This window comes from Caretta caretta, chromosome 1 (assembly GCF_965140235.1).
Source record: "Caretta caretta isolate rCarCar2 chromosome 1, rCarCar1.hap1, whole genome shotgun sequence".
NCBI lineage: Eukaryota > Metazoa > Chordata > Testudines > Cheloniidae > Caretta > Caretta caretta.
The window spans coordinates 168,953,653-168,978,882 of record NC_134206.1 but is presented as its reverse complement, the minus strand read 5'-3'; the positions used below and the strand labels follow the sequence as shown (position 1 = coordinate 168,978,882).

General features: G+C 40.4%; 1 long non-coding RNA gene across 1 annotated transcript; it reads left to right on the top strand.

The window, feature by feature from the left end:
* The first annotated feature begins 501 nt into the window (after nucleotides 1–501).
* LOC142070567 (uncharacterized) lies at nucleotides 502–24,980 on the top strand. The gene is made up of 3 exons (XR_012666429.1): nucleotides 502–602; nucleotides 2,468–2,626; nucleotides 23,752–24,980. It is a non-coding gene; the product is annotated as an uncharacterized LOC142070567 (long non-coding RNA).
* Nucleotides 24,981–25,230: the final 250 nt, after the last annotated feature.

Here is a 25,230-nt window from a genome sequence, read left to right as displayed (position 1 = left end):
TGTCCAAATCTCAGTTAGAAGCAGGGGCAGGAATTAGCTTGTGTGCTGTGCACTCATAATAGGAGCTAGTGTGCAGTGCACTCATAATAGGAAACTACTTCTATTGTCTGCAAGTATGCATTCCTGGAAGACTTTGCACTTGTAGGAAAGTGCTCTCTTCTCAAAGTAGAGGCATAACTCCCACTGGCATCATTTCCAAAATACTAAGAGGTCTTTCTTACTCTCTTTGCACTTAAAAATGTGTGTGTGGGGGGGGGAATGGTGTTTGTGGGTGGGTGGGGGCTGGGATATGGAGCTAAGGGAGAGAAAAAGAGACAAACTGGGACATGGAGCTGGTGGAGGAGGGGGAGGATTCAGATGAGGAGAGGGGAGGAGGGGTAGAGTGGGAAGAGGAGCAGAGGTGGGGGGACTGTGATGAGGCGCTGAGGGGGTGGGGCAAGGAGAGACTGAGACAGAGACACCAGAGTACATTCCCCTCAGTAACTGGAATGGAACGCAGGATTCCTGAGTCTCACCATTCCTCTGCTGTCAGAACGGATCAGTGAAACCCATTGGCAAAGTGCCTTATCTCCCTCGAGTGGGTGCCACACACAGCAGCAATAGTAGGTTGTCATCTATCAGGGACATTGTTATCTGAAGTGGCCAAGGTGTATGTTGTGGATACAAAGGTTTCAGCCATGCTGGTGTCAATATGATTCCATGTGAGAAATTTGGCTTTTTCCGTTTTTTTTTTTTTTTTTTTTTTTAATAACCTAGGAAATTGTAAGCCTAGAGAGCCTGTATCAAAATGAATATGTGACCGGGGTGGGGGTGGGGGGAGGATTAATATATTTCCTAACTTTTGAGTGCTTGACTTTGCAACCTTAATGCTCCTTTAAAGTAGTTTATTAATGTAATTTAGTATTTTTATTAGTGTAGCAACTGGAGACCCCAATTAAGGATCAGGGCCATGTTGTGCTAGATGTGTTGCAAGCATGTTGTAAAATGATAGCTCCTGCCCCAGAACATTTACAGTCTGTTTACTTGTTATCTGGTCATCAGTTCTTCAGCATACCCACAGCTTTGGCAAAGGTTACTGAGAACAAACAAACAAAACCACTGTTGTAAGCGGCATTTTTTTCAAGCATATAATCTCTTCATTTTTTTTTCATTCTTATACTACAAATAAGGAACATTTGATACTTGCCCTCTTTCCTACCAGAATCACTGTAGGTAGTGCTGATACTTAAAATGAGAGCAGTTGTGCAAGAAATAGCCTGCAATCTATTTTCTTTCCTGGGACAGACAGAGCCCTTTTATTCTTAGGAATATATGAGCAATTTTCATTCAAAAAATGGTTGACGTATCCACATCATATGCGGCATGTATCAACTGGAAACAATTACCTTTTGAAAGAGGAAGGTTTTAATTTCAGTATGAGCAAACACCATCTGTAATTTAGTGCCTTCAGGCTGTGTTAACTAAAAGGTTCAATAAGTTAAAGGCGGGGCTGCCGGGGAGACTTCAAATACTTCCAGTAGAAAGGGGTCTCTTAGCCTTTCGTCTGACCACAGATGACCATGACTGTCCTTGCAGGGTGGTTGTGAATAGTTCTTCTTTACCATTCTTGACAGCATTTGTCTGAAGTGTCAGGGCAACACAGCTGTGGGGATATAGCCCGGATGGCGTCATTTTGAAATTCAGGGAGTTAAATGAGATGATGAATTGTGCTCAGCTCTGTTTATAGCACAGTTCAAATGTACACCCAAGATCAGGGCCCTACATCTCTTCCCCCCTTTACAAAAATGTTCAGTAAAACATATAGGAAGTTGTCCAGTGTACTCAGAGGAGAAAGATTTCTAGAAATTGTATACTTGGCTAATGGCAATTTACGTAACAGAAGAACACAAGAATTCATATGGAAAATACAATTTGTTTTTGATCTTGAGACCTATGCATTTTAGTGATGGGTGAATCACCTAGCATGGCAGTTTAGAATAAATAGCTCAACGTTGTCTGAACCTTTCCCTAACAACCTTTTGGATCTGCAATGAAGGGCTGGAAATCTTGAGAAAACTGGCTCTGTCACATGATTTACAACCATGCTGCTCCTGCTTCTGATAGAGCTGGAAACACTGTAACAGGAGCACAAGCATGCCTTTGAAGTGTTTTCACATTGTTTCTAGTGACAGCCAGAACTAAAAAGCATAGAGATGGTGAGACTACCAAAATAAATTAATGACATTAAACTGTTAGACAAACTTTTTCAAACCTATCAAAATCTGGTTTGAGTTTGACTTGAGTTGTGATAATTTAGGGTTTGGGTTTGTTTCTTTCTTTCGTTTGCACCTTTATCTGGTTATCAACTATATATGAATTTGTTCCATAACATACCAGTCACAGATTGTTCACAATTAATAATCCTGTGCAGCCACACATGTTATTTACCACTGTATCTAACACCTTTTCTATTTTGTTTGTATTACAGGGTCCTTTCCTGTTTAAGTATTATCCTTGAATGTCTTATGAACCTACTTGCTCCTGGTTTCTCAGTCATGATGCATGCTTCAGATAGTCCATCCAAATCTTACATACAATCCAAGATAATACATTAATAAGGTTGTGTAACATTTTGGTTTTGTAATGGGTAAGTATTCTTGATCTGAACATGTATGGAAATCAACTACACAAAAGCTTGGCTTTGTTTTCTTTCTATTGTGTTGGATTTGAATTTGGTGGATCATAGATTGGTTCTTGTCATATTCATCAATGCATGCTTAATAATGCATGTTTCCAACATTTTTTATATTCTTAATTAGATGCTTACATATTAAAGAACTAGCCAGACAAAAAGTCATGTTTTACAAACAGAAGGTTAAAATAAGCAGTTTTAAAATATAATATCCAGAACTCTCTTTTCCCAATTTACTGGTAAAAGATGAAAATCCAACTATTCATGCCTTTACCTGGCTCAAATAGCTGGATTTTTTAAAAAATCCACTGCTAATCACTTAGTTGTGCTCAATGTTTTTACAAAATGGAGCTGAGGATAGAGTTGCCTAAAGAAGTTTACAGTTATATTTGCTGGTTAGAAAAAAATTTAAGAGAAATATTCCTAAAAAAGTGTTTTTAGTCCAAACTTGTCTATATTTTAACAGTATATTTGTGAAATGGGAAAAGTTTTAGGAACCTTCTCAACTGAATTTCATTCCAAAATGTTTTGTCCACACAAATGTGTCACTTTTTCAAATTATGAGCTGCGTAGGTGGATAAGGATAAATCACAAGTTGCATGATATCCATTTTTGTTCTCTGACTGGTTAATTCTACCCCACGTGGTCAGAAAGGACAGAGGAAGGAATCAAAATCCTTTTAACTCATAGGGAAATGAGGACAGTCTCCTTTTGTTTTGAGATGATTTATACAGCAAATTGCCATTTCCCCTTGCAAAACTAATCGCCATTTGCAATGCAGTGCCTGATTTCCACATACCCTCTGATTGCAATCATCACCATAGCTGGAATTGTACTCAGCTGGGACACTTAAAATCAACACTTAATTTCTGTTTAACAAGCATTAACTTGTTCTTCTATAAAAGATTAACACACTCATTTATTTTGCTATTATGAAATATTGGAGCTGTTTGCAAAGTTTTGCACATAGCCTGATACTGGCAGATCTGTGCTTTTTATCAGGTGTTTGGACAAATACTACTTTAGACTAGCTTATTGATGTAGCTTCACCACCAGCCAAAAAGCTGTTTTTAAATAACAAAACTGATTTTCAGTGTAGTGCATCCCTGTCACCTGGTCTGTAAGGATGACTGGACATCTGAAACTTAACAAGATCACCCACTGACCTACCAGCCTCACAGCTTCACCCATGATTGCAGCAAACCTCCTCTTCTTGTGGCATCATGTCATTGCCATGTATTCCATCACTATACTTCACGATTAGTAGCCCAGAATTGATTGTGAAAGTAGTCCCAAAAATTAATTTAGTTACCCTTTTCAGCGTCAAATAACACTGTACGTCATGGTGAAAAGCAGCTTCCATTTTATCACTCGTTTAATTCATAGGTACTAGTGATCCTGATCCTATTCTTATAATAACGAATTATTAACCTAGTTCCTTCCTCCAAACCTCTGAGATCCCTAGGCTGCTCTAGTTTAAGGCAGGTGCCCCTCTTCACCCAGCATAGACAGAGCACAATACACTTCAGCAACTCCTGCTCTCACTCCTAACTTACCCTCTCCCACTTCCAGCCATGCCCTCACAGTGTCATAGGCCTTCACTGAGGTCTGCACAAGAGCAACATAAATCTGCTCATTGTGTCTCTACAGTGTCCTTGAACCATGGAAATTCCCTAGTGGGGGCATTCTTCCTTCCATTTGGCCTTTTATGCTGTTGGAACAGAGTAGGGGGGGCATATTGAGGACCCAAGCTGCCCCATCACCTTCTGTCACGAGAGAAGGTCCTGTTGTGGTTATAGGATTATTTAGATGTTATTTTTGTGCTCCAAGGTGAGTACTATGTTTTCAGGAAATAGTGGGGGGAGTTAATGGGTTTTGCTTTAACTTGTTAATAACTACATATGATGGAAAACTTATTTTATTAACTGAAGTGCCATAAGAAAAACAAACTTCAGAATTAGCTTGGGAGTGTTACAAGCAAGGAAAATACTAAAGCATCTGTAATTACAATATAAATGAGTTTGCAATCAAAATGTTCTTACAAAGTTTTTTTCAGATACACAAAGACGAACAAAAAGAGACAAGAAAAGAGAGAATTAAAAAATATTGTTTGCTATGGTCAGAGTGGATGGTGGTGGTGTAATAACAGGTCAGAATTGGTACCTTTGTATGAGGAAGCAAAAATGCATGCATGGATCTTCAGACTAGGCACTGGAAACTGGGGAGCTGAAGAGCAGGTTAACTAGCATTTGCTGGGGCAGCAAAGTCTAGGTGCATGTGTATGTAACAGAAACCAGAGTTAGTGTCAGATGAGCAGACAGATACCACATCCAGGGGTCCCCCACCCTTTCTTTTTGGAGACTATCCAAAATCCTAATACATGTCACTCTCTTAGGAAGTTTCTCCTGACATTTTTTCTAATTACCTACATTACCCGCAGCATTGACGGGCAGCGATCGATCCAGCGGGGGTCGATTTATTGCATCTAGTCTAGATGCGATAAATTGACCACCAAGCACTCTCCCGTCTACTCTGGTACTCCACTGTAGCGAGAGGCGCAGGCAGAGTCTACAGGGGAGCATCTTTTCCTTCCTGTTTTCACACTTAAGAACATAAGAACGGCCATACTGGGTCAGACCAACAGTCCATCTAGACCAGTTGTCAATGCTAGATGCTTCAGAGGGAATGAACAGAACAGAGCAATTAACAAATGATCCGTCCCCTGTCATCCAGTCCCAGCATCTGACCATCAGAGGCTTAGGGAAACCCAGAGCATGGGGTTGCATCTCTGACCATCTTGGCTAATAGCCATTGACAGACCTATCCTCCATGAACATATCTAATTATTTTTTTTAACCCAGTTATAGTTTTGGCCTTCACAGCATCATCTGGCAATTAGTTCCACAGGTTGACTATGCATTGTGTTAAGAAGTACATCCTTACGTTTGTTTTAAACCTCCTGCCTATTAATTTCATTGGGTGACCCCTGGTTCTTGTGTTATTTGAATAGGTAAATAACACTTCCTTATTCACTTTCTCCACATCACAGCCACTGGGAGCTGTGCGGGTCAGTGCCTCCAGACAGTCAACGTCCTCAAAATGTCTTGTGGCCCGCAATCAGCTTACCCGGATGGGCCACATGCCTATCTATATGCTTATTGACCCGCTCAAAGAACTCTAATAGATTGGTAAGGTGTGATTTCCCTTTAGAAAAGCTGTGTTGACTGTCCCCCAACAAATTGTGTCCATCAGTGACAAAGGTCAAATCATGAAAGTTTGAAGGCAGTTTAAAAAACAGGGTTGTTTATAACGGTATAAGCATTATTGCAATGAAAAGATGATTAAATTAATAAGTGCCTTTTAATCCTTTTATCTCAGTATCTGCAAACAGAGTGGCAGATAGACATCGTGCTGTAAGCATTATTCATCTGAGGATATAGTAGTAAACTGAAGTGTGCCTGGGAATGAGGGTGTGTGCGGAGGGGAGGCAAGGATCATACATTATATAGTCTGCATTATGATCAACTCAGCAGAAATGAAGTTCCGCCTCACTTTAAAGATCACATCTTTCAAAGTACTAAACCTTTAGATAACTTTCCAAGATTTGATTATTCTGTTTGTTGTATAAAAAAAAAATCATTACCTCTGCTAGTTATCAGGGAAATGTTAGGGAGTAACAGGCTACAGTGTTCCACTACCACTGAGTGGCAATTCATAGCTTCAGTGGTTGAAGGAATCCCTCTTTGCAGTGGCAGAATCTCTTAACAGATGAGCCTAAACTGCAAAGTGTTGGTCCACATCTGATCTTTTTCAGAGTTCAATGGTGTTCACACCTAGAGTTTTGGTGTGAGCCCAGTTCTACTAACCTATGGGATCAGAATGTTTATTGCCCCACAGACTCGACACTATTCTATCTTGCTTAGAAACCTTCTCTGAGTTAAAGTCCCTGAAGCGTCAGAAGACGCCTTTTGTTAATCAATACCACATATGTATTATCTCCTTCCAGATATCCAGTTGAATATCCACTATAGTAGGCAGGACATTTTCCAGCAGAACATTTTTTCTGTGAGGAAATGCCAATTCATCAGAAGTGACACATTTTGAGGAAATGTATTGCACTGTACAGAACCTACAGACAGGTTTTGAATCTTGCCTGCCAGGCAAATTTGTTGGAAACCTGGTTTACTGCCAGCTCATCTGCCTGATTTCTCGGCAGCTCTCCTGGAGGACTGGTTAGTGATTCCCGGGTCTGCAGCAGCCCACCATGCAGACTGACCCAGAGTTGGGAACCCCAGGACTTCCCAGCTCCCTGCCACAGAGCCAGGCCATGCTGGAAGCTCCAGCTGAGCTGGGAGTCAGAGTCTTGGCCTAGGATCCACAACATGGAGCCTGGAAGCCACTAGACACTCAGCAACCAATGCTTCAACACTCCTCACTCCCTGTTAGCCCAGAGCACACGGGGAACCAGGAACCCAAAAGCCCTGGGAGTCATGGCTGACCTAGAGCCAGGGCTCCTAGATACACTTGCACTGACATTTTCAAAATGAAATGTTTCAGTCATTTCAAAACAAAGTTGTCAGAAATTCACTTTCTAGGGGAATTCAAAGTTTCTACTGCTCACTTTTTTTCCCCAAAATGGAATAAAACGGATTTTTTTAATTTTGGCCTCTAATATCCACAGGGTCTGGAAGGAAGCTTCAGAGGGCAGCAGCACCCGGGGTGCTTCCATCACACCCTCACTGTAGGTTCATCTTTGTGATTCCGGGAAGTTTGAGAATAGGCTAAATCAGCACTCCTTTTGTATCACCTTCTCCTAGCAGATTTTAGATTGTTTCCTTCCCTCCATTCACATTGGAGAACTAAGTTGAGGGAAACTTCCACCAGTTTCTAATGACCTTCATCCTACCTTTTCATTTTTGCAAAAATGAAAATGAAAATGAAAGTTGATTAATCAGAAGGCTTTCTTCTTTTACAGCTTTATATTAATCTTCCCTGTAGTTCATGACCAGAGGATTATCAGACTTTAAGAAAAAATCAGAAGAAAAGCAAGGTGGGGGGAGGGTTGCTCTTCGAAGCTAAAGCAGGCATGGGAGCTTAAAAAACCTGTCTGAGCATGTTAGGGTCATTTCAGTTTAACACATTATTATGTCTCTAGAGCTTGAAAAACATATCTATATAAAACTAAATAAAATCCATGAAAACAGGATTAAGTCATACATCAGCTTTGCGTCGATCTCTGAAAATGCTCCTTTTTGCCCCAACTGCACTATTGGCAACAAAACCATAACGTGGCAGTACACTGTCCATGAACTATGGCAGCTGACATATCTTTTCTCTGAAAGTTGTGGATTTCCCCCCATACCCTCAAAAGGATTAGGATTCGAACCAAGGTGGGTGTGATCAGAAATAAACCCACTTCCGCTTATGATATTGTCAGAAAAAAGTCAGATATTTGGTGTACACATGAGGGCAAGTTAAAGTTGACCTCAGCAGAAATAACTTTTGCTGCTCACCTTACACATGAATATATAAGTGCATCTGATGAAGTGGGTTCTAGCCCACGAAAGCTTATGCCCAAATAAATTTGTTAGTCTCTAAGTGCCACAAGGACTCCTCATTATATATACTCCGGGCGATCTATGATTCCAAAAGAACCTCAATATTCAATCTCAGATTAAATGTGCTCTTAGAAGTAAAGAGGGCTGTGTGTGTTTATCTTAGAAATCAAGGATTTTGTGATGTTTACTTTGTTAAAAAATAACCACATTCTAACATTAAGAGGCACATTGGCATGTGAGTGAGTAAATGGATGTGACAGTAACATTTAAATAAATTTAACTGAGAAGTCTGAGATCTGCAGAGTTAAAAAGTGGATGGTACTCAAAACTAAGAGAGAACAGGAACTCCCATAAAAAAAGATTGAATAGTTTACTATATGACGGAGGTACGATGACCATCATGGCCAGATTAAGTTTTAGGTATTATTCTATTTCTATTCAATTCTATACGGGTTTTTTATAATGTGCTCATCAGTGTAATATCTGAGTGCCTTGCTGAAGTGCATTTAGCAATGTGACTACACATCTGCCATGTGTTGTTTGGTCTCTCATTCTCTCTTCACAGTGAGAAGTGTGTGCAGTGGCGTGTCTTGTTGTGGAAGTGTATTTTATTTATTAAATAGATATACCTGTTGCTGTATGTTTCGATTAAAGAAGACAAGGTCAAAGAAATTCACCTTGCACTTGGAGTAGAAAGTAGTGAGGTTTGTGATGGTCCTTAGTTCTTGGGGGAGTTTATTCCACTGCCTCGGATCTCTCCAGGAGGAAGTTCTGTTTTCTGCACAGATGAGCTTTGCTTTTATGGTTGATAGTCTCATTTTGCCAGAGGAGTGAAGTTGTCAGCCACAGTCTTTGTCACAGAACTTTACACAGTATTTCTGGTATCCTTGGCCCAGGCCATGGAGTGCTTTGAAGACAAGGACCAAGACCTTGAACTTGATTCCAAATTCTATGGGAAGCCAATGTAGGACAAGTGTGGAGGACAAGTGTGATGTGCCTGCAGTAGTCTGTGTTGCTGAGGAGTTGCACTGCAGCATTTTGTACTAGTTGGAGTTTTCTAAGTGTTGAAGGTTTCATGTCCAGGTATATCACATTGCTGTAGTCTGGTGTAGTGATGAAGGCATGAATAACTGATGCTAAGTCTTTGTCCACTCAAATGGGATGTAGTCTCCTAGCCAACCGGAGATGGTAAAAAAGCATTATTCATAGCTGTGGTGAAGTGAGAGCTCAGCATCATCAAGGAATCCAAGAGCACTCCTAGACTATGGACTGAATTAACCAACTGTGGATATGGACCTTCAACCAAAGAAGACTGCACTGTGACTGCAACCCCCTTAAAATACTTTTCCCCCCACATCAGCATCACCTCTGTTTTGCTCAGGGTTCCGTTTCAGTGAGCTGTTCTTCATCTATGAGTTAATCTCATCCAAGCACTGAGCCATCTTGGTGGTAGTGGTATGGTCATAGGTGGTGAAGAAAAGGTAGAACTGTGTTTCAGCTGCACGTCCTCTCACCAGATCACCCAATGGTTGCGTGTGGAGGCTGAAACAGACCTGAAAGAGAATTGATCCTTGTGGAAACCCACAAGTGAGGAGTCTAGGATGGAACTGCAGTTTCCCATCCGTACTCTTTGGGTGCATCCCTCCAGGAAGGACTCAAGCCATTATAGGGCACTATAGCTCCATACCTAGGGCCCAATCTCCTGGAGTAATATGATGAGGTCAGAATCTCAGCTTTTATTTTAAAAGAAAGTAGTAGCATGTTTCTAGTCCTCATGGACATGATGAAAAGCTTGAAAATATGATCCAAGGGTAACCAATGTCTACCTGAGTCTGCAGGCAGCCTGAAACAATAGCTCCAAGAGGAATGATCTTGTTCATTTTAATGTTGAAACCTAGTGCCATTCCCATGAAGGGTGCAGCTATGGTATGAAAGCAGGGCCATGAGGCATATAGATTGCCTTAATTCATCCCTTATCTTAGAATATGACCATGGAGCACTCATACCTCTGCAGAGGAGCTGCTCCTGCAGAGACAGGTATATAGGACTGAAGAAATGTAGGAAAAGCTCTCTCACACCCATGTTCCTGAACTGTTGCTGCTGTGAGGCTGAAATAGCCAGCACGAGAATATTTTAAATGGTTTAAAGCTATTAGTTTAATTTTAATAAATGGTTTTAGAGAGTTTTCAATGCAAAATATAGGACTTTGCCACTGAGGGAATTACAGATACCCAGATATTGGTTAGATTGAGAGGGGAGGTCACACTGGTGGGGGAGGAGCAGTGCTCTCTGCAAAATGGCATCCTCTGTGCAGCATGTTTTGCAAAATGGGTCCTTCTTGCGGTGCACTCTGCAACAAAGCCCAAGCAGAAGAACCTGTGGGCCACAACTTGGTAAAAAATACCACCAGTCTTTAAAAAGGTCAGCCCAAAAGTACTGGAATGGTGTTCCAGCTCAATTATACCACTTACTGTATGACTGTTGCATGGTCAGACTCACTACAGGACAAAGTTAAGGTTGTTTGGGTGCCTTAAGTGTGCATTCTTTATCTTAACATATTCACATTTGTTTTAAGTATAACCTTAACACTGAGTTCTCTAGATTTACATTGCTTCATTTTGGGATAAATGAAATATTTCTCTAATGCTTTTTATCCTTAAGTTATTATATGTATTTTCAACTTTAACTCAGTCTTAATGTAGTCTTCTATTCGGGAAGCTCCTTCTTAGACTAGATTTTAGACCATCCCAAGGTACCACAATGGATACCTCCCCACTACTCAATGCATTTCTATTTATTATTCACTATATCTTGTCAGATCTGCACTAAGGCAAATGTAATAGACCTTCATATAGCAATCTAGTGCTACTGAGTAGACCAATTTTCAGAGGAACAGCCGTGTTAGTCTGTATTCGCAAAAAGAAAAGGAGTACTTGTGGCACCTTAGAGACTAACCAATTTATTTGAGCATGAGCTTTCGTGAGCTACAGCTCAAGAGGCCCAACTGAGCCATTCAATTGTGATTCACCTAAGGCTTCTGCCTTTGATTATCCTAGAACTGACTTCACATAAGACCTATGAGAAGAATTGGTAGAGTCTCATTCCAAGATTTTGGAGTTGAGCAAATAATGGATTTTTCAGTTAGCGAACTCAACAGAAAAATCCGGAAAAAAGAATCCAGTTTGATTCACACAGTTGTTTTTCAAATTTATTCATAGGACAGAAAAACTCAAATTTATTTTTATAGTCAACTCAGAATGAAACTCTTGGTTTTTAAAATCATTTTGAGCTGATCAAAACATTTTCTTTGAATGAAAACAATTTTTTCGCAGTGTTTCTTATTTTGATTTGGCTGTTTTAGGTGTTTTTCCACCCTTTTTGTGGTGGCCAAATTTGAAATTGAAACCATTTTGAATTAAATTGAATTAAAACGAAACATTTTGACTTTTTTGAAACAAAACAAAGTCAAAACAAGGTGTTTCCAAATGGCCAAAACAACACATATAGGCTCTTTCAAAAAAATGTTTTCCAACCAAACTCTTTGTTGCATTTGTCCCAAATATAGTGACTAGTTTGGGGCCCTGACAAATGCATGTTTTGGTGTAAAAACAATTAATCAAGAAAATTTCACACAGCTCTCCTTGACAGCCTGCACATCACACCCAAGTTGGCAACATTCTGTTGTGAGGAAAATAAAGCACTGTTCCTGTTTGGCCATAATAGACATCACATAACAGACAGTGCAAACTTTGAAGCTTCTACTTATTTCAAAAAACTTTTTAGCCAAACATGTTTAAGAGCAACCAATTTATATACAGCTTAAAAACAACCAGCAAAATATGCTGAAAAGCCACCACCAACACTTAAACTGTCTTAAACTACTGTATGTTTAGAAAATCTTTTAATAGACACCTTCAACCTAGGAATCAATACATTAATTAAAAAATAGGGCTGTCAATTAATTGTAGTTAACTCACGCAATTAACTCAAAAATTAATCGCAATTTAAAAAATTAATCACAATTAATCGCAGTTTTAATCACACTGTTAAACAATAGAATACCAATTGAAATTAATTAAATATTTTGGATATTTTTCTACATTTTAAAATATATTGATTTCAATTACAACACAGAATACAAAATTTACAGTGATCACTTTATATTATTTTTATTACAAATATTTGCACTGTAAAAATGATAAAAGAAATAGTATTTTTCAATTCACTTCACACCAGTGCAATCTCTTTATCGTGAAAGTGCAAATGTAGATTTTTTTTTACATAACTGCACTCAAACAAAACAATGCAAAACTTTACAGCTTACAAGTCTACTCAGTCCTACTTCTTGTTCAGCCAATCACTAAGACAAACAAGTTTGTTTACATGTACAGGAGATAATGCTGCCCGCTTCTTATTTACAATGTCACCAGAAAGTGAGAACAAGCGTTCACATGGGACTTCTGTAGCCAGCATTGCAAGGTATTTATGTGCCAGTTATGCATATCATTCGTATGCCCCTTCATGCTTCAGCCACAATTCCAGAGGACATGCTTCCATGCTGATGATGCTCATTAAAAAAATGTGTTAATTAAATTTGTGACTGAACTTCTGTCTCTGGCTGTTTTACCCACATTTTGCCATATATTTCATGTTATATCAGTCTCGGATAATGACTTGGCACATGTTGTTTGTTTTAAGAACACTTTCACCGCAGATTTAACAAAATGCAAAGAAGGTACCAATGTGAGATTTCTAAAGATAGCTGCAGCACTTGACCAAGGCTTAAGAATCTGGAGAGGGACAAGGTGTGGAGTATGCTTTCAGAAGTCTTAAAAGAGCAATGCTCCAATGCGGAAACTACAGAATCTGAACCACCAAAAAAGAAAATCAAACTTTTGCTAGTGGCATCCGACTCAGAGGATGAAAATTAACATACATTGGTCCGCACTGCTTTCTACTGTTATCAAGTAGAACCTGTCATCAGCATGGACGCATGTCCTCTGGAATGGTGGTTGAAGCATGAAGGGACTTATGAATCTTTAGCACATCTGGCATGTAAATATCTTGCGACGCCAGCTACAACAATGCCATGCGAATGTCTGTTTTCACTTTCAGGTGACATCATGAACAAGAAGTGGGCAGCATTATCTCCTGCAAATGTAAACAAACTTGCTTGTGTGAGTGATTGGCTGAACAAGAAATGGGACTGAGTGGACTTGTAGGCTCTGAAGTTTTACATTGTTCTATTTTTTGCATTTTTCATTTTCATTTTGCCCATTGTGCCATGTTTTAGAAAGTTCATTTAAAACTCCTAACAAGCAAAATGACCTTCTCTTTTTCTATTTATATCTTCCACCCATTGTGGTCTTTTTAACTCAGTCCAAAAGCTAATTTACATGGCACATGGTGGTAATTAAATAGCTTCACTGATGCTTGATGGCATTAATTTCACTATTATCTAAAAATAAAGTGGCTTCATGGCAGGGTTGCCAATACATCTAACTTAGTTAAAAGGACATATATCAGTATCATCACCACCATTTTGGGGGAATATGTTCTTCCGTTGTGGACGCTTCATCACATTTTATCATCTCACCAAATTTAAGGTTGCAACTATCTTTCCATTCTATACCTGATAATAATCCAACTTCAGTTTTCACCAAAATAAATTCAGTCCCCCTGATTTTTTTTTCACTTGGGGTTCTCAGCCTCTTTGAAAACCTCCAGTGAAGGAGCTTCCACGACTTCTCTGGGAAGTCTGTTCCATTGTCCTCTGCTCTTACAGTTAGGAAAGTTTTCCTGAGATTTAATCTATATCTGCTGTGCTGCAATTTCAACCCATTGCCTCTTGTCCCACCCTCTGTGGCATGAGTGAATAATTTTTCTCCATTTTTTTGGCAGCCTTTCAAGTATTTGAAGATTGCTACTACATCCCCCCTTAATCTCCTCTTTTCCAAACTAAATATACCCAGCTCCTTCAGCCCTTCCTCATACGGCTTGCATTCCATCCCTTTGATCATCTTTGTCACTTGCCTCTGAATCCTTTCCAGTTTCTCTACATCCTTTCTATACAGCGGTGACCAAAATTGGGCACAGTACTCCAGCTGAGGCCTAACCAGCATTGATTAAAGTGGTACTATCACCACCATTACTTGCATGCTATTCTTCTGTTAATGCAACCCAAGACTGCATTTGCTTTTTTTGCAACAGCGTCACATTGGTGACTCATGTTGATGTTGTGATCCACCACAATTCCCAGATCCTTCTCAGCAGTGCCAAGCCAGTTTTTCCCCCATTCTGTTTTTGTGCATTTGGTTTTTCTTCCCGAAGTGTAGCATCTTACATTTGTCTTTGTTGAATTTCATTTTGTTATCAATAGCATAGTTCTCCAATTTATCAAGGTCCCTTTGAATTTTAGCTCTATCCTCCAAAGTGTTTGCAACCCCCCAGCTTTGTGTCATCTGCAAGTTTGATAAGTATGCTTTTTATTCCTACATCCAGCTCATAAATAAAGATGTTAAATAATACGAGATACAGAACAGATCCCTGTAGAACCCCAATTGAGACTTCCTTCCAATTTGACATCATTCCATTAATAGTTAATAGATAAAACTCTTTGTTTGAGGTTGTTTAGCCAATATGTATCAACTTAATGGTAGTTCCACCAAGCTCACATTTCTCCAGCTTACTTATCAGAATGTCATGTGGGACTCTGCCAAAACCCTTGGTAAAGTCCTCATTTCCCCTGTTTACCAAACCAGTTACCTTGTCAACGAAGGAAGTCAAGCTAGTTTGGTATAATTTCATAGAATCATAAAATATCAGGGTTGGAAGGGACCTCAGGAGGTCATCTAGTCCAACCCCCTCCTCAAAGCAGGACAAACACCAACCAAATCATCCCAGCCAGGGCTTTGTCAAGCCTGACCTTAAAAACCTCAAAGGAAGGAGATTCCACCACCTCCCTAGGTAACGCATTCCAGTGCTTCACCACCCTCCTAGTGAAAAAGTTTTTCCTAATATCCAATCTAAATCTTCCCCACTGCAACTTGAGACCATTACTCCTTGTTCTGTCATCTGCTACCACTGAGAACAGTCTAGATCCATCCTCTTTGGAGCCCCCTTTCAGGTAGTTGAAAGCAGCTATCAAATCCCCCCTTATTCTTCTCTTCCGCAGACTAAACAATCCCAGTTCCCTCAGCCTCTCCTCATAAGTCATGTATTCCAGTCCTCTAATCATTTTTGTTGCCCTCCACTGGACGCTTTCCAATTTTTCCACATCCTTCTTGTAGTGTGGGGCCCAAAACTGGACACAGTACTCCAGATGAGGCTTCACCAATGTTGAATAGAGGGGAATAATCACGTCCCTCGATCTGCTGGCAGTGCCCCTACTTATACAGCCCAAAATGCCATTGGCCTTCTTGGCAACAACGGCACACTGTTGACGCATATCCAGCTTCTCGTCCACTAGTACATTAGCTTTTTCCACATCCTTTTCTGAAGAACTGCTGCCTAGCCATTCGGTCCCTAGTCTGTAGCAGTGCATGGGATTCTTCCATCCTAAGTGCAGGACTCTGCACTTGTCCTTGTTGAACCTCATCAGATTTCTTTTGGCCCAATCCTCTAATTTGTCTACGTCCCTCTGTATACTATCCCTACCCTCCAGAGTATCTACCTCTCCTCCCCAGTTTAGTGTCATCTGAAAACTTGCTGAGGGTGCAATCCACACCATCCTCCAGATCATTAATGAAGATATTGAACAAAACCTGCCCCAGGACCAACCCTTGGGGCACTCCTCTTGATACTGACTGCCAACTAGACATGGAGCCATTGATCACTACCCTTAGAGCCCGACAATCTATCCAGTTTTCTATCCACCTGATAGTCCATTCATCCAGTTTCTTTAACTTCCTGGCAAGAGTACTGTGGGAGACTGTGTCAAAAGCTTTGCTAAAGGAACACATCCACTGCTTTCCCCTCATCCACAGAGCCAGTTATCTCATCATAGAAGGCAATTAGATTAGACAGGCATGACTTGCGCTTGGTGAATCCATGCTGACTGTTCCTGATCACTTTCCTCTCCTCTAAGTGCTTCAGAATTGATTCCTTGAGGACCTGCTCCATGATTTTTCCAGGGACTGAGGTGAGGCTGACTGGCCTGTAGTTCCCAGGATCCTCCTTCTTCCCTTTTTTAAAGATGGGCACTACATTAGCCTTTTTCCAGTCATCCAGGACCTCCCCCGATCACCATGAGTTTTCAAAGATAATGGCCAATGGCTCTGCAATCACATCCGCCAGCTCCTTTAGCAGTCTAGGATGCAGCGCATCCGGCCCCATGGACTTGTGCTTGTCCAGCTTTTCTAAATAGTCCCGAACCACTTCTTTCTCTACAGAGGGCTGGTCATCTCCTCCCCATGCTATGCTGCCCAGTGGAGTAGTCTGGGAGCTGACCTTGTTCAGTGAAGACAGAGGCAAAAAAAACATTGAATACATTAGCTTTTTCCACATCCTCTGTCACTAGGTTGCCTCCCTCATTCAATAAGGGGCCCACACTTTCCTTGACTTTCTTCTTGTTGCTAACATACCTGAAGTTCTTAATAAATCAATTGTTCTTAGTAAATCAGTGTGGCTGCTTGTGATCATCCCTTCATCCTCCAGGTATTTACAAGTGGAATGTTTTAAACATTGCTCTAATAGCTTCTCAGATATTGAGGTCAGGCTGACTGGTCTATAGTTCCTTCTTTTCCCCCTTTCAAAGATGGGTGCTGTTAGCCGTTCTCCAGTCTTTGTTGAGTTTGCATATATTATTGCCTGTGGCTCTGAGATTTCTTTAGCTAATTCCTTCAGCACCCTGTGGTGAATAGCTTCAGGCCCTGCTGACCTGAATTCATTCAAATTAATCAGAAGGGTCTCTGATGTGTTCTTTACTTATCCTCAGCTGCATCCCTTCCCCTTTATTGTCTATGATAATAACTTCACTAGTCATCCAGTCACATGTTATTTTTGGTGTAAAGACTGAAGCAACATAGGCATTGAGCAGCTCTGTCTTCTAATCCTCTTCCACTACTAGCTCACCTTCTCCATTGAGCAGCGGACCCACACCATCACTGATCTTTCTTTTTTCTGACATATTTGTAGAATCCCTTCTTGTTGTCTCTAACATTTCTTGCCAGCTCTAACTCATTCCTTGCCTTGGCTTTCCTGATTTTGTCCCTACATGCTCGTGCTATTCCCATATATACTTCCTTGACCTGCCCTTCCTTCCATTTCTTGTATGGATCCCTTTTGGTTTTTAGATAGCTAAAATGCTCCTTGTGCAGCCACATTGGCTCTTCTTATCTGTCCTCTGCATCAGAATAGTTTGATGTTGAGCCTCTAGTACTACATCTTTAAGGGACTGCCAGGCCCTTTGACTCATTTTCTTCCTCTCCATTGGACCTTGCCTACTAGTTCTCTGAGTTGATTGAAATCTCCCTTGTTGAAGTCCAGTGTCCTTGTTTTCCTGTTCTCATGTCCTCCTTTCCATAGGATTTTGAATTCTATCAGATCATGATCACTTCCTCCCAAGTTCCCAACCACCTTTGTGTTTGCAACTAATTCATCCCTGTTGGTCAAAACCAGATCCAAAATGGATAACCTTCTAGTTGTTTCCTCAACTTTTTGAAGTTGTCCCCCATACATGCTAACAACTTGCAGGGCATATTATGTTTTGCTATATTGTGTGCTCGATTTAAGACTGGGCAGAAGATGGCAATTTTTTGCCTGGTCTCTGATAACTGGTAAAGTATGGACCACCTATGATGTGACCAGAGGGCTACATCACCTCAGCAACCTCAAGTGCTGAAGGCTGAGGCAACTGGCACAAGATGAGGAGAAACTGAGGCAATGGATGGATTTGCAGCTGGACAGGATAGGTCACTATTACAAGTGCTAATTAATCTTTACACAACCACCTTGTGAAGTACAGAGTCAAATATTGATCCCATCCCCATTTTTCTAGGTTGGTAAATGAGGTACAGAAATATGTGACTTCCCCTCAGCAAGTCAATGACAGAGCTTTACACTGGACTAGTAGTCCTGATTCCCATTTTTCACTGCCTCCTTCACTGAATATTCTAGATTGCTCAATCTATCTTCTATGTTGTTTATGTGATCTTTATTTGCAGTTTACTATTTTATTTGGAAACATGATTATACCTTAATGGGGATCTGAATCAAAGAGATGGTGTGCAAAGTGTAGCCACTTGTATAGTAAATAGAGTGCTGGTTACAAGTGCACTGTGTTAATGGTGCCTTAAAATGATTGACAATGAGAGTGTTCACATCAGCATTTTTCTTGTAAATTTTGTTACAGTTTTGACATTGTTATGTCTCACTAGAAATAGTTTCTTGCTAAAAGCAAGAATTCCTGATGTCAATCACATGAAGCTTTTATCAAGAGAATGTATGCTTTGTGGCTACTTTGAAGAGCTACAGTATACTTTTGAAGCTAAATTTTTAGACGAAGTTACACTTAAGTATATTAGCTGTTCTAGGTAAATGTAAACACTTGAAATTAAAGTATATTGGTTATACAAGCTAAAATGTTAATGGATACTCTCTCTCCCTTTTGTGCAGTGAAATCATCAAGGAAACAGGTCTCTTCTTGAAGAGTCTAGATTTTTTTCTGAAAATTTCTTGTGAGTTGGGACAAAAGTGTGCAGTCAAGTGGAAATTAATAGCAGTGTGAGTTATGGAAACATTGTCCTTAAACAGAGTCTTGGAAGCATAGAAATTAGTGCCAGGAAAAATTATTTTAGATCTAGATCATCCCTCTGCAATTTCAGGATTATTGCTCTACAGTATGTTTTCTAATACTTTGTCCTGTCCGGGTTCAAACATCAAAATCAGTAGTTCTCTTAGGACACTATTTGCAATTCTAAACACTCACTCTAGGTAAATGTCCACATACTTAGTCACCTTTCTTCTTTTCTTAAATCCATCTCAGTAATCTAGTCACTCCTCCTTTCTCCCCCCCTCACACAAACTGTTTTAAATGTCTGTCTAAGTGATACCAAGAGGGGGAAATATGAAAAAAAAAATCAAATGTCTTTAAAAATCAGTTTAATCTAATCTGGGAGCACAAACACTAAAATGTCTAATCATAATTGTTTGGAGTAATGTAGTTCCAAATCTGAAGGTACCGGAATGGCAGGGGCCCAGACAGGCCACACGGAGGACGCCTTTTGGCAGAGTGAGCATCCCTGCCCCAGCATGCATGACCTCATACACAGTGTGCGTGGAGGTTTCTTGTTGAATGGGAGGAGAGATTTTGTGAGATATTCTGATCTGCCACATGACCTAGTAGGATAGAGACCTGACCTATGATCTTGTGTCACCCTCAGACTTGAGCCATTGAGAGATGTTATCTTGTTTCAGGAAGCAAGAGCAAGATTATGTGCCTCAAGAAGAATTACTGACCTATTTTATAGCCTTTGGGATCAAAATAGATGTTACAACCAGTGTCCACATGGTACATTCTTTTCTACACCCTGTTTCTTGATCATTTTTTGATCGACTGTATTTTTTCCCCATTATTTTTGTTTTTTCTGGGTAAGGATATGATTTGGCATGTAAAGTCTGACAATGGTTTATATAGCATCATCTAAATTTGATGGACGTACAGAAGGTCAACCAAAATACTAATATATGCAGTAGGTTTTTTCCCCCAGCATTAAGATCATTTCAGCTAATTTATTTTATGGGAATTAAGCCAATTAATACCTTTAGTATAGTTTGCTCCTCTTTTACTGCCTGCCCCTGTTTTACTGTCTTCCCCATATCTGAACAAGTATACTATTGTAGAATTCAGAGGTGACAGGAGTTCATTAATAACCTACAAATGACTTTTTAAGCTATATTTTCTCCATATGAATTCCTTAAGCTTTTCACTACAGTTAAAGGTTAGAAGATTAGTGTTTTCAGCATCATATGAACAAGTTTACACATTTCCCAAAGGAGATTAAAAATGTAATACCTCTTTTGAAGCTAACATTGCATCTTCTTATTCAACAGACTTTCTATAATCTGCTAACAGGTAGTGTCAAATTGTTGCTATTATAGCATTACATATACAAATTAATTACTGTGATAAATAAGAATTGTATCTGTTGAACCCTGGGTTCATTTCAGTTGTAAGCTCAGTTGATTTGTGAAACCTGCATCTCAAATGATCACCACTCACATCAATAGCTACCTGATATCCTTTGCCACAATTTTCTAAGTTATAATTGATTAACACCCACCTCCCAATATGGATCTTAATGATAAGTCAGTTTTAATTAGGTTGCTATTGAAAATTTTGGCTATTGCATCTAGCATATTTTCAGTTAATTTGTCACCTACCAGCCTATCACCATTACAGGAGACCATAAAGCAAAGAACAGGGAATGTAAACATTGGTACTGGTTCTGCTTAGTGTTTGAACCTCGGTGAAGGTTGCATTTTTATGCACAGTGGCAAACTAGTGATGCAAGACTAATCCAAAATCAAAAGTGTACACCCCCATTGACTGAAGGTTTAAGACACATTTGAAACCTTCTGAAAACAAGATTACTGATAAATGCAAGATCAACACATGCTTTACATGAGCATGATCAAGTTTCAGTTAAATAAAAGTTTTGGGTAATTGAGGAGAGGGCAAGGGTTAGATTAATAGGGTTGTGTTTATGACCTTTGGGCTTGGAGGATAGGCAGTGGCAATGAGCTAGAAAGCACTGAAGTTCAGAAAGATAGAAAAGGAGCCTCCCTTTCTCTAGCAGCTAGAATGTTTGATTACACGAACAAGTAACGTTAGTACATTGAGAAAGAGATAAACACAATGGGTCTGACTGCTTGTATATGTCCCCACAGTGCACATCTGTTCCCTAAATGTAGAACTTTAGTTCAAATCCTAAACCACTTAAATCAGTGGCAAATCTGCAGGATTTTACTTGTTAGCACAAAATCTCCATCTGTAGCAATAGCCCCTACTGCTTTCATTTCTTCCCATCACTTGGAAGTTTGTTTTTTCCTTCCTGCACATTCACTGTCCCTCCGATGTCCAGGGTAAAATTCTGCTCCCAGATGCACTGATGTAAATCCAGTGTAATTCCTATGAAATCTAAGGCATATCCCCTCTTCCTGCCCTCAGGTTCCAATAATAATTGCTTTGAAAGATTGCTATTGGACTACAATGGGAAACATATCAACCATAGATACACTGATTTTCCCATTATGCTTTAGATACAATGTTCAGCTAAAGCAAATTTATCTGCAGCTTCTATTTTAGCAGTTGGTGTTTTACTCAGATTAGTTGGTGTTCTCTTTTGCCTCTCTCAATTTTAGAACAAACAAAAAAATTATTAGCTGCCTTTCATCTGCCTAAAACTAGCTATTTAGCAACTTCATAAATTTATGGCATTTAGATGTGATTATTTTCCCGGTATTATAGGGTCTCATTTTGATTACATGAGTCCCCACTGTTCAAAACTGGGACATGTGCCCACATCTTCAGCACTGAAGATGCGACTGTTTCAGGTAGTGGAGGTATGAGATAAGTGAGGTTTAGATATCTTAACCAGTGATCCACCAAGACTTAAATGTTGAGTCAAAACCAGGGATCGGCAACCTGGGCCCATGCCGCTTCCCGCAGCCCCCACTGGCCTGGAGCGGCGAACCGCAGCCAGTGGGAGCTGCGATGAGTCAAACCTCTGGACACGGCAGGTAAACAAACCGGCCTGGCCCGGCCCGCCAGGGGGCTTACCCTGGCAGGCCGCGTGCCAAAGGTTGCTGATCCCTGGTCTAAACTAAAGCCCCTTAGCTTAGGCCCAGTGCTTAGGCCTTATAACCTTGGGTCTTAGCAGCTGGAGGATCCTGTTGACTTTGAAAAGTTCGCCGTTGTTTTTATTAGGGAGAACCAGAACCTCGATTTTCTGAAAATTTCTGTTTCAGAGACAGAGCGGGTATGTCTACACTGCAATAAAAGACCCATGGGTGGTAGAGGTCAACTTAATTGATTCAAGTTTGCAGGACTTGGCTGCAGGGCTATAAAACTGCAGTGTTGATGTTCAGGCACGGGCTGGAGCCTGGGCTCTGAGACCCCACGGGGCGAACGGTCCCCTAGCCCAGGCTACAGCCTGAACCGAAATGTTTACACTGTGATTTCATAATCCTGCGATTTCAAGCCCCATGAGCCCAAGTCAGTTGATCCAGGCCAGCCATGGCTGTGCTATGGGTCTTTTCTCAGCGTAGGCTTACCCAGACAGACCAAAACTATGTCGTACAGAAGAAATTCCCCTTTATCAGACCCCCATGCTGTCTGTGAACCACAGTCAGAAATTTTATTGTGCCCTACTCGTAGGATGCTGGCTCAATGACTGGAGACAGTAAAAAGCCCATACCCTCTCCCATTCACCTAACACCACTTTTGGGAAGGGTAGAAATTACAACTCCCATCACCCACTAGCACAACTAGCTTTCCCATTTCTAATGCATTTTCGTCAATAAAAGGAGAAAACTATCTTTCCACAGTGTCTTACTGTAACTAACAGAACAAAACGGAAATTTCCTGCTTTTTGGAAAACGTAGGGGTATGGAGATTAACAAAGTGGAAGTTAAAGAACCACTCTAGTTCTCACAACAGCCTGGGTTCTTCCATTTAGGCTCCAATCTTGGAACTGCATCCTTGTGATCAGATCCTTACACCTACCCAGAGACCAAATCAAATCCGTAGGTTTTGTGCAGGCACAAGGGTTCCCCTACACAAATATTATTGAAGGAGCAGGCTGTTAGTTTAATTACACTTCATGTAATTTGAAAGGATGTTATTTTTCCGGTGTGCTTATAAATGTTTTCTATCACCACATATAGAACATAATCACTAGAAAATGCAGTGTCCTCCATTCACCCATAACCAGCGTACCCTGCTGCAGCTGATAAACAAGGGCCATATATTAATGTAATCCTCTCTTCCCCGCAATTTCACTGTTTACTCATTAGAGGCATGCTCTTTCACTTTAAAGCTTGAAACATCATTATTTGTTAAAGGAAAACAAATAAAACTCTTGGCTTACTAGAGTATTAACTTAGCTGTAAATCATGACAGGGCTATATTGTTATGCTCAATGTTAAAAACAAATAAAGTATTAAGAGTCTTCAAAGTGTACTAACAGGAACCTCAAAGTTCAGCATTTGTTTAGTTATTTACATTCTTTTTATCTTTTTGGCTGATTATGCACAGCATGGATGCTGCCTTCTTTTACATAATTAGGCAGTTAGATGATGTGCTCATAAAAGCAGATCACAGAATCTTAAAGCACCAATAACGTACCAAAGAATACTTTTTAAAGGACACTATTTTAAAATAGCTTTGCTCGGATACAACGTCGCATTTTGCACTTCTGTGCCCCAGCTTTCTTTACTACTGGAAACACATGTGTATGGAAACAGGTTCTTTATTTCTTAAGATTTCCTCTGCCCTTACGAACTGGGGTTTCTTCTTTGCAGCTCCTGGTTTGTCATGTGGCTGCTGCTTTTTAAACGGAGCCCAGCCTCCTCCTGGTTATGTCACAGTCTTTGAAGAATACAATGCAGTTTTCATGGAATGCCCATCGGAATGAAGATTGAGGAGCAGAAGTACAAAATGTCTAGAAGATGGATTTTAAAAAAGTTTGTTGTGTGGCATCAGAAGCTCTTTAACAGATCACTTGTATTTTACTCATTAATCTTCAGCAGAAGCTTTTTATCAATGTCACAAAGACCTAGCTTAATGGTAATTTGAACCATATATATTATATGTGACAAAGTTTCTCCTCTGCCTTGGTGGGTCCTGCGTTTATTGGCGGATTTGCTTGCCTCAGAGATTCACAGCAGCCCTCAGTTTGGCCACTTTTGCTAGTGGCTCAAACCTGCCGTTCGCTCAGCTAACCTCATCACTGGCCAGCATGGGAAAAAGGAAGGAGAACAATCCCCACAGTCTCTGCTGATCCACCATGTGGGTCAGGGAACAGCCCAGAGACCTTCCCCTCGGGTGGAACCCACAGTCCAGGTCAACTCCTCCTGTGTCTGACCAGGAGTTGGGAGGAACCCAGGCCCACCCTCTACTTCGGGTTCCAGCCCAGGGCCCTGTGGAATGCAGCTGTCTAGACGCCTCCTGGAACAGCTGTGCGACAGCTACAACTCCCTGGGCTACTTCCCCCTGGCCTCCTCCCAACACCTTCTTTATCCTCACCACAGGATCTTCCTCCTGGTGTCTGATAATGCTTGTACTCCTCACTCCTCCAGCAGTACACCATCTCACTCTCAGCTCTTAGTGCCTCTTGCTCCCAGCTCCTCATACGCACGCCACAAACTGAAGTGAAGTCCTTTTTAAACTCAGGTGCCTGATTAGCCAGCCTGCCTTAACTGATTCTAGTAGCTTCTTCTTTGGCTCCAGGTGTCCTAATAAGCCTGCCTGACTGAATTTGTTCCAGCAAGTTCCTTCTTGTTCTGGAACTGCCCCTGTTACCTTACCCAGGGAAAATGGACCTGCTTAATCTGGGACTAATACATCTTTTACTTCAAAAAAAAAACAAAACACTCTCCTGTAGCCATCTGGACTGACCCTGTCACATATATTATATACACAAACATATTCACATACACACAATATAGGCAGTGCAGATAGCAACACTTATAGTTAAGGTTGCCTGATATTTTCCATTGTCGGACCTGTTTTCTGTGAATTATAACTAAGTTTGGCAGAATTTGATTTTTTGGGGGGGGGGGGAGGTTGATAAATGTTGATGGAAGAATTGATATCTATTTAAGTATTTTTATGTTTTATCAATTTAAATTTTCAGTTTTGGGAGATTACAGGGGAGTCAGATAATTATTTAGCTACAGCAGACATTACGATTCAGAACATTTGTTAACACACTGTCAACATCATGTGTCAAAAATATTCAACATTAATATCCTTAAATAAAATTCTAAATTTCTCAAGCA